Below are 13905 nucleotides of genomic sequence, written 5' to 3'. Positions count from 1 at the left end.
CCTCTGGGAGCCCACTTAAATACCCTGAGGGAGTGCCATGCTGGGATTTGGAGTCCAGATCAATGCAGCTTCCAGGCCAGGGGGCTGGAATGGATGCCATGGGCTGGGGTTTCCCTCCTGACTTAACATTCCAGACTGCTTGGATATAGGGGTGACAGGAAGTTGAGATGATAATTATGACCAACATTTTAGGCTCTCGTAGAAAAAAGAGTGTAGATTCAAGTCTGGCTACTTCCTGTGGGCATGGGACGATGTGGGAGAGGGGAGAGCTGAAATTTGGTGGGTTCATGCTCAGTGGGAGGTATGCCTGGAAAGTCATCTTGTTCACTGTCATTCTGGAGATGCCAGGTATCTGTTTCTCGAGGGAGATAAGAAGGCACATGTCTAGGAGAAAAAAATTTTGCTATTATTGGCCCAAATGAGACACAATAGCAGATGAAACCAGATATTAGTTGGCGGGTATCCTTGATCCAGAAGAGTCAGCAGGTGTCCTTGAACCAGGAGAGCTGGTACCAACAGTGAAGTCCCAGGAACTGGTACAGGTGCTTTTGATGTCCTGGGAGTGCTTTGTGGTTTGGTATTGACTTAGGCAGCAGGAGTAACCTGCAAAATATGGCTAGGGTTAAAAATTAAAAACCATGGCTTTTACTAGACCTGAATTTGATGTAGCAACAGAACTTTTCCAGGAATCTGTAAGAGAACTGGAACAGATTTTATATCTTGGTGTTATAGCAAAAGGCTATTACTTTAGGTTAGAAGGAATAATAAGAGAAATTGGGAACTCTGAACTTCTGAAGATTGAAACCTGTTAATCCTGGACTATGAAGCCTGCTAAAGAACAGTACCTTGAGTTGTTAAATGCCTTTAGATAGATCTGGGAGGAACAGATGAGTAAAAAACAATACAGTTTTTACCTAGCAGGCAACACCAAGTTCTCTCCTTGAACTTGGAAAACATCAGTCTTAGAAGCAGTATTTACCATTAGTTGTTAAGTGTGAGAATCCCAAAGATTTTTGCTGTGATGCGGAAGATTCAGCCTGACTGTCTTGGCAGGATGAACAGATCAATTTCCCAGGTGAAGCATCCAGATGCCGTGTGTGTGTGTGTGTGTGTGTGTGTGTGTGTGTGTGTGTGTGTGAGACTTTTGGCATTGCTGAGTCTTCAACAACATCCCAAAAAACAAATGGGTCATGCAAAAACCCTACCCACATGCAGTTTAAAAGGGGGAACTCACCAAGTAAAGCCAAACTTGCCTGGTGGAGCACATGTGCAGGAAGGCCATTTTCCAGCATGGCAAAGAAAGTGACATCAAAGCGGAACTTCTTGAAAAGGATTCTTCAAAAGCATTTTATGCACAAACAGATCAGAGAAGATACCAACCAGGTGTCTGATGATTCAGCTTCGACCACTCGAAGCAGAAAAGGCACAGTGGAATCTGGAATGGCATCTGGTGAAGGCAAAATTAGAGCCACCAAGACAAAAAGAATTATTATCAATTATGAGTACACAATATGATATTCCTCTCTGTATGCTATGAATATGTTTAATTACTATTGGTTATTAAAGAAGCGGTTTTTGCCAATGGCTTAGTAGAGTAAAGTTAAGTGGGAAATCTGTAGAGAGATATAGAAAGTAGGCAGAGTCGAAGAGATGCCACGTAGCTGCCAAAGTAGAAAGGTACCAACCACCAGTAAGAATCTTACCAGTAGTCTACAGTCTCATGGAGGTACACAGATGAATAGAAATGTTTAATTTAATATATAGGAATTATCTAGAAATATACCTAAGCTATTGGTCAAACATTGCTGTAATTAATATAGTTTCCGTGTTATTATTTGAGACTGGGAGGCCAGGAAACAAAAGCACCATCTCCACATAACTTCTGATATTTCTAGGAAATATAATCTCATTGCACACCTCCTATTCCATGACCTTTATAATTTTTCCACCACCTCTTTCTTAGCGATTCCCATGTTTTCAGGGAATTAGCAGTTTTGTAGATGTATCCATTGGCACAAGACTGCATTATTACATATTAATTGGTTATAGTGTTTTGTCATGGTCATTGGTTGCAAAAAGATTAGGGGTGAGGAGTACACTTTTGGGTATAAGGGCAAATATTTATAATGTAGTTATGGATTATGCTGTCTTAATAAAATGATTATAAATACTCTCCTACAACTATGACTTCACTAATCCTGAGTAGTTGTCTAGGTTTTTAACACCAGGCATGATTTTTCTCTTATTGATCCTTTTATTTATATTATAATAACTTTGCGCCTTCAAATCTTTACTCAACTGGCAGTGTTTCCCAGTTTTGTTATTCTTGTGAAACAACAGATTCTTAATAAATCAACAGATAATGTTGGAATGTATTTATGAAATTCAATATAACTTTAAATTTATTTCTTATTAATGATAATATTAAAAATGCTCTCTTAGCATAAGCTCTAATAAAGACTTTGTTTAGCAATTTTCTTTGTCTACTTTCAATAGTACAGTCTTAGCCTGTAACATGAATGTAGCAGGAAGGACAGAGCAGGCAGTGGCCTCAACAGGGTGCCAGAGACAAACATTTGATCTGATTTGCACCACACACCCAGTCTCATGCAGGTGTGCTTTGATGCACTACTAAAGGGTTTGCTAACTGAATAAAGGGATAGCAAGGAATTGAACCTCTATCCAGCAGTTCACTGACTGGAAACAAACTTGTTCCATTGTCTTATCTCTCTTAAGTTCTCTTCAAGGGAGCTTTTAAAATGCAGTTATTTTGTTCCTTTTGCTGGTAGCTATTAGACACACCAGATGCGTAGCAGGTGGCAATTATTATTCAGGTGTCAACCTACTAGATGAATCTGATGGGTGAACCTCATTAAGCATAGATGTGAGATCACTGACTCCAAATATTGTTTGCTTCTGTCTATATTTTCACATTTGCAAGAACAGCCATGGGGAATTCCATATCATTGTATTGTATGTGTTTATCTCATGAATACATCTTGATCTACTGAGCATATTTATGTGTAAATTATCAGAAAGATGCTGTCTAATTTTTGACACGGGTAGTTCCTATTAAGTTCCACTAAGAAGATTCTTTAATCACATCGTAGATTTATGTTTTAGGAAAACGGTTGAGTCCAGACACGCTCAAATTCCTTTATTATTTATGCTGAGAATTGAAGTAATGGGTTTGTTTTACACCATTACATGAAAGAAACTTCAGAAGAGCTTTAGATTGACCAAGATGCCTTGCTATTACAAGGTCACAACAGCTGACCTGCCTGTATAGGTTGTAAATACAAAGACAACACAATTATTGATAGCTTGCAGTGATTAAATTCTTAGACCCATTTCTGACCTCAAATTGTGAAACTAAGTTCTGACTAGTGTAGAATACGGAAGATAATTTGACTCTGCAGCCTGAAATGAAGGCTGCAGGTGTTCTTGGATAATTAGAAACCTTTTATTGCCTTATATATTGGTGGGGATATATAAACTGAAAAAAAGAGAAAAGAACAACATGAATATTAGAGCACAATGGAAACCAACATGAGAACAAGATAGATGTAACTATCAAGCAGTAGTGTGTTTTTTCCTATTTCCCAAAAAGCCTTCAGATTAAAAACAAAATCCCCAAAGCTCCAGTACTCAGCAGCATTAACTTCACAACACTGCAACTATTTGTAAGCTAGTCTTGAAGGCTTCGATATGCCCTAGTTGATGGGATTACACTTTGTATAACAGGTTAGCCTCAAACTCACCAAGAACTGCCTGCCTAATTTTGAGATTAATTGAATTAGCAGGCCCAGTCTTTTCTTCATCCTTGAATACAGACTGTCTTAGAACTCAAGCTCTCCTTTAAACTAAGCTTTTCAAGTGCTAAGATTAAGCAGGTGGATCAATGGGTTTGCTGTGAGATTGTGTGTCTTATAAGACACACCTGTAATGTCTCATAATCATGAGTGTCTGAACCGGAACTGAGTAAAGGCAACAATAGACATGCTAATGTGGACAACTGAAAGACCAAAAGACTACACAGAGAAATATAAGCAAGGGTTCAAGAAGGAGAAATAGTCCCTATTTAAATGTTCCTTGAGGTATGGAGGGTGCAAAATAAATATGTGGTTTGCATGTTTGCATTTTTCATGTGTGTGTATGTGCATTCAATAATGTTTGTGCATTTTGCAGAAGTAGAAGTAACTACCACTTCTAGATTCATAACTTTCCCCATTCCATTTTTTTTTGTGGATAGTCAAACTATTCTAACTATTATTCTTTGTTAGTTTCCATTTGTTCTTGTAAGAATGTTATAAAGCTCAATCACACTTGACAAGAAATTGACAAAGCAGAGTAGAGTGTCTGGGAATGTGAATAACTTCTAGGCTATATCTCATCTGAACCAATTTTGACAATCTCTGAAAGATTCTACTTTGCAGGAAATAGTTTCTACAACTGGCCAGTGTCAGGATAATTTGGCAAATACAATCCAACAAAAGCATCCTCCACATGAGCAGACCCAAGGATGTGACCTGTGCAGGAGCAGGTATGAGGGACTGGTCGCCTAGAGAGCAGATCCAAGCCAGAAACTTCTACAGGAAAGGCTCAAGCCAGCAACCTCCATGGGAGCATGCCTGAGCCAGTGACCTTCTGATAAAAATGGTAGTGGAAGCCTAGTAAATGTGACAGAAGTCTCATTTCTTTTCACAAACTACATGTGACTTATTTTTGATGTCATATAGTCAAATATAAATTGTTGGCATTATCCTTAACCTCATTGTTAAAATAAATGATTTTTAATAATTTATTAGATTTTTAAAAAATAGCAATCCAAGTATCCACTTCCGCCCCTCCTCCCATTCTCTCCAAACACCCTCCCACCCCACTCCCATCCAATCCTCAGAGAGGGTAAAACACATTACTTTATGGAAGGTCCAAGGCCCTCCTTACTATATCTATGCTTAACAAGGTATACATCCAAAGAGACTAGGTTACCAACAAGCCAGTACATGCAGTAGGAATAAATTCTGGTGCCACCGAAAGTTGTCCCTCAGGCTGCTCCAGCCATGCAACTGTCAATCCCATACAGAGGGACTAGTTTGGTCCTATGCCTGTTCCTTCCCAGTCCATCTGGTGATGGTGAGCTCCCATTAACTCAGGAAGAACGTTTCAGTTGGTGAACCCATCATGGTCTTAACCTCTTTGCTCATATTCTCATTCTTCTCACTCTTCAACTGGACTTTTGGTGCTCTGATGTATGTCTCTGTCTCTGTTTCATCAGTTGCTGGATGAAGGCTTCATGAAGATATTTAAGATATTCATCAGTCTGACTACAAGGCAAGTCAAGATTGGGCAGCCTCTCTTCTGTTGCTTATGGTCTTCTTTGTGGATTCCCAGGTATTTCTCTAGAGCCAGGTTTCTGCTACCCAATAATGGCTCCCTCAATCAGGATATCTCTTTCCTTGCTCTCATCTTTAATATGGTGAACCCAGAGAAAAACATATATAGTTTCACCTGGATATTGGAAAAAGAAAAGATTGCCTAACAAAATTGGGAGCACAGGGGGTGAGGAGAGAAAGGAGAGTAAAAGGGGCAGAGGAGGGGAGATGTGGAGGGGTGAGGAAAACTTGAGGGAATGGAGTATAAATGATTTTATAGCCAATGACTACTACATCGCTTTTGTGGGTCCAAAGGTACAGTCCAGCCACAGTATTTAGATCCTTGTCATTATTGAAGGACATTCTCAGGATACTCTGAATTCATCCAGTCATGGAGGGGAAAATGTGGGTTCTACATTCCCTAGATATTATTTTTATTTTTAAAACCCAACACTTGACATTTCAAGTGCTCATTCCTCTTTTCACCAAAATATCAAGGAAATCAAACATTTTTATCAAAACTGTTATTCTTTCTGTCCCTGCCCTAGCCATGCCCACTCCTTTTAACTTCTGACCTCCGCCCCGCCATCGCTCTCTTCCTACTTTTCCTCTCCCCGTGTACACACGGGGCTTTGCCTCTCTCCTCCACTCTCTCTCCCTCCTTCTCTTTCTCCTCTCTCTCTCTCTCTTTCTCCCTCCCCCTTTTTAATAAACATTTATGGCTATTTTCTGTGCTTATATGTCTGACCCGCTGTGTGCGTGCCCTCCCGCTGGTGAGAAGCTGTAGCCACTTGCTCGGGTGCTGGACCCTAGAGCCGGCGCCCGGCACTGCTGGGACCCGCTGGAGTTTGCTGCGGGGCGGGGGACCCCAGGGATATTTTTTTTTTTTTTTTTGGTTTTTCGAGACAGGGTTTCTCTGTGGCTTTGGAGCCTGTCCTGGAACTAGCTCTTGTAGACCAGGCTGGTCTCGAACTCACAGAGATCCGCCTGCCTCTGCCTCCCGAGTGCTGGGATTAAAGGCGTGCGCCACCACCGCCCGGCCCCAGGGATATTTTTTAAGAATAAGATTGGTACCGCGTGACTCGGATGACTCACCTGCCCCGGACTTCCACCTGGGGCCGGAGTTCCGGCTTTCGGCGCCGTCTGGGACTCAGCTCCCTCCCGGGGCAGAATCAGGACCTGAGTATGACCACGTGTTCCATCTGCCTGGACACAGCTCCTCCAAACAACGAATCAACTAATTGTGAGTGTCCCCATCTCGGTCAGCTTAACCATCTTTTTTAACCCAAGGGATTGATCATTGAGCTCCCGGCAACCCTTCATGGTTTTTAGGGATGGGGGGACCTCTAACCGTGGGCTTTCAGGGCCTCAGTTGTTCCCTTCGCTGGCATTCAATCCGGCTTGTCTCCTGTGCTAAGCCTGTGCCTGAGACGGCTGGCCTTAGGCAGCCCCTCAGCCCATCCGTTCCTGGAGGACCGGGGCCTCCAGTCTTTTGCTTTTTCTTTTTTCATTCTTTTTCTTCCTTCTTTTTGGTGTAACTGCTGCTATGGTGCAGCACGCAGCTAGGCTGCGGCCTGACCTAGGCTGGATCCCTCTTGCCCGCGAGTCGATTCAGCTAGGTTATAGCCCGCCCCCCTATGGAATCAGACGCCTTTTCATAGGGCCTGGGGGTTCGTGCCATCTGCATCTCACCTTAACGGGGAGCTGTTCTCGTTGTAGGCTTGAGGTGCCATGGTTTTTGCGGGTGTTTGCACGGCCTTGACCATGGGAGCCAAGCCATCAAGACCTATCACTCCGGCCTCATGCTTTAATGCCTTACACTTACTAGTTTCTGTCCAAAACGGCCCCAACTACCTTAAAAAAAATTTAAACGGCCGTTTTTTTGGTTCCAGCCTTTTGCCCCTCCCCTCTGCGGCTTTTTGTTATGGCATGGCGGCTCACCAACAGAGCAGACAACATGTGGCGGTCGCCATCTTGGCTGAAGGCCAGATTGGTCAGGTGACTTTTTCCGCCATCTTGGCTGAGGGCCAGACCACGTGACCACACTCTCCCGGTTTTACCCTGCCTCTTCACTCAGTTTTCACTAAACTCATGCTAACTCTGTTAAATGTGTTTTGAGCAATGGTTAAATGCCTTTGACAGGGCCCATCAGAGGTGTCCACGTTGCCCAATTCCTGTTCACTCTTTCTATACATAATAATACATATATTTTAAACTGCTATGTACCTTTAAGTCTCTTAAGCTGTTCTCTACCATTGTCAGTTCTGCCACTAACCTTATATTACAAGCAGTTTTTTCCCTCTATCTGCCTTTTTACAAATGTAAATCTTACCTGTTGAGAGCCAGTGTGGTCAAGCTCAGACCCAACTTTCCAAACGAATTCTATACTATAGTTATACCTGATAAACAGCCCTCAACTGCTCAGAGATCTGGGAAATGTGATATTTAAGTATTTAATTATTAAAAACGTTTCACAACAACAAAAAAGAGACAGGTTGGCTCCTAGCAGCAGCTCTCTGCTCCCTCCAAAGAAGTCAGAAGACAGACACACGCAGAACAACGTCCTTCTGCATTTCACTTCGCCTGCAGAGCGCTGACCATTGGGCAACCTGTCTTTTGTCTAAAGTAAAGACCTCTAGACGTGGACGGAATCACTGGAATCGACAGCCTAGCTGCTTAGGTCAAGGTAGGCCTGTCTTCCTACAGATTTCTTAGCGCACAGGATCTTCTGGAGCCTTGCAGGCCCTGCACTAAACAGCAAAGCTCAAGTGCAACCTTCCGCGATCATGGAGGACCCAAAAAGAGTAGCTCTGGGTGCCAACCAAGTAAGTTCTCTGTCATTTTTGAATCAGTAACTCAAGTAAAATCTTATCCTTCTCAAAGATCTCTGACAGTTTGACAGCTGAGAGGTTTTGCAAGGTGACCGCACCAAACAAATTTCAAACCAAATTTAACTCTTATGCTACAGTCATTATATGTCTAAAACTTCTGTTTTCACAAACCCAAGGAGTTCTCGTGAGTTCCAGGGAGCCGAATTAAAGAATCCATCTTAAACAGGTCAGATACCCCCTCAATCCCCTGGTCCTATTTTTTTTCACTTTAATTTAACTTTGTTCTTTGTTCTGCCAATACCTTAAACAGGGTAAGAGATACCAGACATTTCCATGCCACAGACATCGGTCAAAAGCAGAGACCAGCTATGCCAGGATGTTCCCAGCACACAGCCTTCTCTCGCTCCCCCCCCCCCCAAAGACGATGCCCACAATCAGCTGGAAGCAGTCTTGAGAATTCGCCGCCCCAATTCCTTCAAACTGGAGTGTCCATTTGCTTTTTATTAAAAGCAAGATGTGGGAATGTTATTCTTTCTGTCCCTGCCCTAGCCACGCCCACTCCTTTTAACTTCTGACCTCCGCTCCACCATTGCTCTCTTCCTGCTTTTCCTCTCCTGGTGTACACACGGGGCTTTGCCTCTCTCCTCCTCTCTCTCTCCCTCCTTCTCTTTCTCCCCCCTCTCCCTCCCCCTTCTTAATAAACATTTATGGCTATTTTCTGTGTTTATATGTCTGACCCGCTGTGTGCGTGCCCTCCCGCTGGTGAGAAGCTGTAGCCGCTTGCTTGGGTGCTAGACCCTAGAGCCGGCGCCCGGCACTGCTGGGACCCGCTGGAGTTTGCTGCGCGGCGGGGGGATCCCAGGGATATTTTTTAAGAATAAGAAAAACATCTTTTATCTGATAGTAAATTAAAAACAGCATGTTTGATGATTATAGGAGATGTGGAGGTCCTTGTTCAAATAGAGAAGTACTAGGGGAAAAAGGAATGCTAAATACAGTCTGGAGCTTTAAAAAGAGGGGATGCAGAGCTTACTATCTGCCTAGGTTTTGAAACCTGGTGACCATTTCAGAGTCTAAATTGCTAAAATGACACCTGATCCTTTCTCAATCTTTAATGTGAGCTTGGTTTTCTCAGCCAAACTACAGATCCCATATTTATGGAAGGTGTAACATTGCCAATGTAGCTCCTGGCAGTGGATGTCCGACTCCTTGGAGGTGGCACATCTTCCCTGATATCATGATGGACTTCCTTTTCGTACTTCTCTGCGTTTTCTATGACAGCAAATAAGGATGGCCCCGATGAACACGAGAGCCAGCAGCGTGCCTATGATGGCTCCCGCGATCGTTCCAGCTCTGTTTGAAGGAGGGACCACGTCCAGTCGCAGCATACACTGATCAGAGCCCACTCTATTCTGGACAGTGCAACTGTATGTTCCAGAATACTCAGAACTGGCATTTTTCACAGATATAACAGGTGAAGTCATTTCTGCTAACCACGGAGTAGGCATTCTCTGGGTGTCTGACAATTTCTGCCATTCATACCGCAATGGAAGTGAACCTTCTTTTGGTTCACATTTGAGATTGAAGTCATTTCCAATCTCTTCTGATCCATCCACAAAACATCTCGTACCAGAAGGCTTAACAAAGACAGTCAGCAGAACTTTCTTATTTGCAACCCCAGGAGCTTTCTTCACTTTGCACTGATACGTGCCAATATCGGACAACTGCAGATTCGTTACATTTCTAGATGCATCACCAGACATGACGTCGTTACTCATGAAATGCACTGGTCCCTTCAGATCCGGGTAGCAGTTATCATAAATCTTGTCTCCAGAATACAAAATAATCACTTGGTCCACTTTATACTTATCAGATGGGGATATCAACTATTCGATGTCCAGGGGTCCGTGGTCATCAGGACCAAGTGTAAACTTGCAGGGTAGATAAGCAGTTTCCCCTTTAGCTTTGTCGATATTCTGTTCAGGAGTAGTGATACTCAAACCTCTGGTGACATCCGCAACCCCGTACAGGAGCACGAAGCACAGTAGGACGGCCATGGTGGCTGCCCGGTTGCAGCTTGAAGGTAAACGCTCATAGCTGGGGAACCTTGGTTTTCCAAAGCCTGGTACACTCCCGACTAGCTCCCAGCAGTGGCGACCAGACGTGTGGACAACTGAATCCACTGAAAGCCTGAGAAACCTTGGGAAAGAGTAAAGCATGTTTTCTTGGTAGCAGCAATTTCTCGGGTCTGCTCTGCCTGCTAGAGGCAAGCAAGCACTCTCATCTAAGAGAGGCTTTCTGACTCAGCTTTTGCTGCAAAACCCTGCAGCTCATTAAGAGGTCCTGCAACGAAACACTTAAATGGTATCGAAAAGCTGACTGCATGCCTGTTTGTTTTCAGCCGTAGCAGGAAAATGTTATGCTGTTTTAAAATGCCGGCTTTCTGGGCCATCCTACCAGGGCAAACTCTGACTGTTTGAGGCAGGAGGGCCAACTACATTGAGAGGACTTGAATATTGTCTGTGGACATAATGCTGCAACTTACTTGCTGGCAGGGACCTTGAAATGCCATAGAGTTGTGGCAGTAAACATGGCTACAGCCAGTACCTCAGCCATGAGGCTGGAAAGCTAAGGAATGGGCTGGATCCAGCCGTCAAAGCCACAGCTTTAGTCCTACTGAGAATGCTTGGTAAATTAAAGACTCATGTGGTCAAAAAAAGAGAGAGAGAGATACAGTAAAGAGAGATTCAAAGACAAAGATAATGTTTAAATGATCTACAGTGTGTTAAAAATATATGCAAGCTAAAAGTTAAAGTACTTATAAGTAAAAAAAAAAAGGGAAGAAAGAGAGTAGTTGGGTGTGGTAGTACACACCTTTAATCCCAACAATTGGGAGGCAGAGGGAGATTGATCTCTGTGACTTCAAGGTGTGGTAGCACACGCCTTTAATCCCAGTGCCTAAAAGGCAGAGACAAACAGATCTCTGTGAGTTCAAGGTGTAGTAGCATACACCTTTAATCCCAATGCCTGGGAGTCAGAGACTGGTGGATCTCTGAGAGTTCAAGGACAGCCTGGTCTACAGAGTTATTCCAGGTCAAAGACACAGAGAACCTGTCTCAAAAAGCAAAAAATAAAAGTAAAAATAAACAAAATAGAGGTTAAAATAAGGTGCACAAAGATGGAAAATACACGGAGAATTTTGATACTGTATGCTATTATGCTCTGTTTGAATTGTTTGAATGTTGAGGAAGGAGCAACAGCTGCTAAAAGATATTTGTTTATAAATGCTGCTGAACTAATCCAACATAGAGATTTTGAAAATACCTTGACTTTAGAATTTGGATCTAAGGATATGATACTTTGGAAAGGAGTTTCTTCTTTTGTTTTCACAGAGGATTAGACCCTGTGGATTTCTTCTATTCCAATATGGTACGATGGACCACGCCACCCTGAAGGGTTGCTGTGAACACCCTCAAAAAATTACTTCACTCAACTGCCAACTGAGATGAACCTGGCACACAGGCTACACCATGAAAGACCTGAATAACAGCGCCCCCATTCAGCAGGAAGCAGTTTGGAGAGAAAAAACTGCGCCCATGTTCCCAAAAAATGTTTATAAATATTCTTTTACATTTAAAGGGGGATATGATATAGGTATGAATAATTTACATTGATATGGATTTTGCTTTAGTGATTTAAATTTAAGGTCAAATTTGTTATATGTATATGTGTTTCTGATCTTTATTAAGGTGTTGTGATTGTGTAGTTCACTTAAAAATGTAATGTATATAGGTTGTTAATGGATAATCAATAATAGTCAAGCTTGTAGTCATGTTAGTTAAGATTTTCTAGATGTACATAGATATATTTTAGATAGGCATTCTTCATATTTTTCAAAGATTGTAGAATATGGCATTTTAAATGTTTTGATAACTTGGGGCTTTTCATGACAATGAGACACGTTTGCTCCTGGCAGCACCAATCTACTTCAAGAAGAAGATGGGCATCGAAGAGGCACCTTATGGAGTTTGATAGCCATTTGGGCAAGAAACTGCTCTAGCCTGGACTATTGCATAAACTGGACACAGAGAACCCACAGAGAGAGGACTACTCAACTTGCCTAATGGTGAGATGATCTTTTGGGGTTCCTGATTCAGGAAGGAGTCTGTGAGACATTCTGCAGGATGCAACAGATAGTGACTGAACTGACATTGAATTTTCTTGCTTCAAGGAAATGTCTGCTGGATACCATGGGCCTGAAGCCTGAAGATGGATGCCCCAGTGGTACAGAGGAACTTTGGGTAACTGTCCAGGCAAGGAGATGTCTCTGTCATTTCTAGACTTTTAAAGTTGCTTATTTCTTGTTTGTTTAGGTAATATTGTATCTTTCTGGAGTCCTTGATGGAGTTGAAGAATAGTTAGTTATAGTTTTCCTTAGTTATGATAAAGATTATTGTAATTTTTACTTGATAACTGTTTTGTTATATGTAATTTTGCTAGGTTAAGTTAAAGCCTTCCTTTTCTTCGTTTAAACAGAAAAAGGGGAAATGATGGAGGAAGGTCATTGGCTAATAAAGAAACTGCCTTGGCCCATATTATTGGTTAGAACATAAGTGGGTGGAGTAAACAGAACAGAATGCTGGGAGGAAGAGGAAGTGAGCTCAGACTCGACAGTTCTGCTCTCCGGAGCAGAGACCATGCTCCCCTCTCCTGGGCAGATGCAATGAAGCAAGCCGCCAGGTCAGACATGCTGAATCTTTCCCGGTAGGACTATGCAGATTATTAGAGATGGGTTGATTGGGATATGAGAATTAGCCTGTAAGGGCTAGAGTTAATGGGCCAAGCAGTGTTTAAAAGAATATAGTTTGTGTGTTGTTATTTCGGGTAAAGCTAGCTGGTGGCGGGAGCTGGGTGGTGTAATGCAACCCGCAGCTCCCCACAACATAACATGTATTTTGAGAGTAGATTAGATGTAGTATATTTATTTATTTTATTTTGTATTTTATTTTGCACAAGGCATTGAAATGACTTTCATCAAATTTTACTGATCTTAAATATATCTAAAATAAACTACATGGAGTCAGACTCATAAAGTTTGAACCAACATTATCTCTAAGTCATGAACCCAACTGCCCTCTTGCCTCCTGTTGATCATTAGTCTATTGACAATGGTGGTCACAGAGATCCCAATAGATGATCAAAAACCAAAATTTATTTTTGTGCGAATTTTTCTTAATGAAATTCTCCCAGAGGGGAGCTTTTCTAGAACTCTGTGTTAGAAGAGTAAAAGATAAAGTTTTAAAGAAAAAAACTTGACAAAACAGGACAATAACAATTTCAATTTATTAATGAGTGTTAGTTTCAAAGTGTACTGAAAACAAAACAAAAAACTGCTTATTACCAACATTTACTCCTTGTGTACTACCTTGATTCATCCCAAGATTTCTACCTGTACAAACAAACCAACATCAAATATAGCCAAGGCAGTGGGAATTAGGATGAGATTTGACTCACATAAATTTTCTAAGATTTCTTTCCTTAGAATTTACATGCAGACTAGTTTTTTTCTAGCTCATTGGCCATGTCAAGATTGCTGTCGCTCAAAGGAAGATTTCCCTGAATGTAACTCAATATTTGTAAAGTAGATATCTTAAATGAGTTGACTCCTTTGCATTTTCTCATGTTTTCTATTGACATAC

General features: G+C 42.0%; 1 pseudogene; it reads right to left on the bottom strand.

The window, feature by feature from the left end:
- Positions 1-9317: 9317 nt before the first annotated feature.
- LOC121433165 lies at positions 9318-10351 on the bottom strand (annotated as a pseudogene).
- Positions 10352-13905: the final 3554 nt, after the last annotated feature.

This window comes from Microtus oregoni, unplaced genomic scaffold (assembly GCF_018167655.1).
Source record: "Microtus oregoni isolate MIOR12 unplaced genomic scaffold, Mior012 000002F_ref0000024, whole genome shotgun sequence".
NCBI lineage: Eukaryota > Metazoa > Chordata > Mammalia > Rodentia > Cricetidae > Microtus > Microtus oregoni.
The sequence above is the reverse complement of the archived record's forward strand: the minus strand, read 5'-3'. Positions and strand labels throughout refer to the sequence as shown.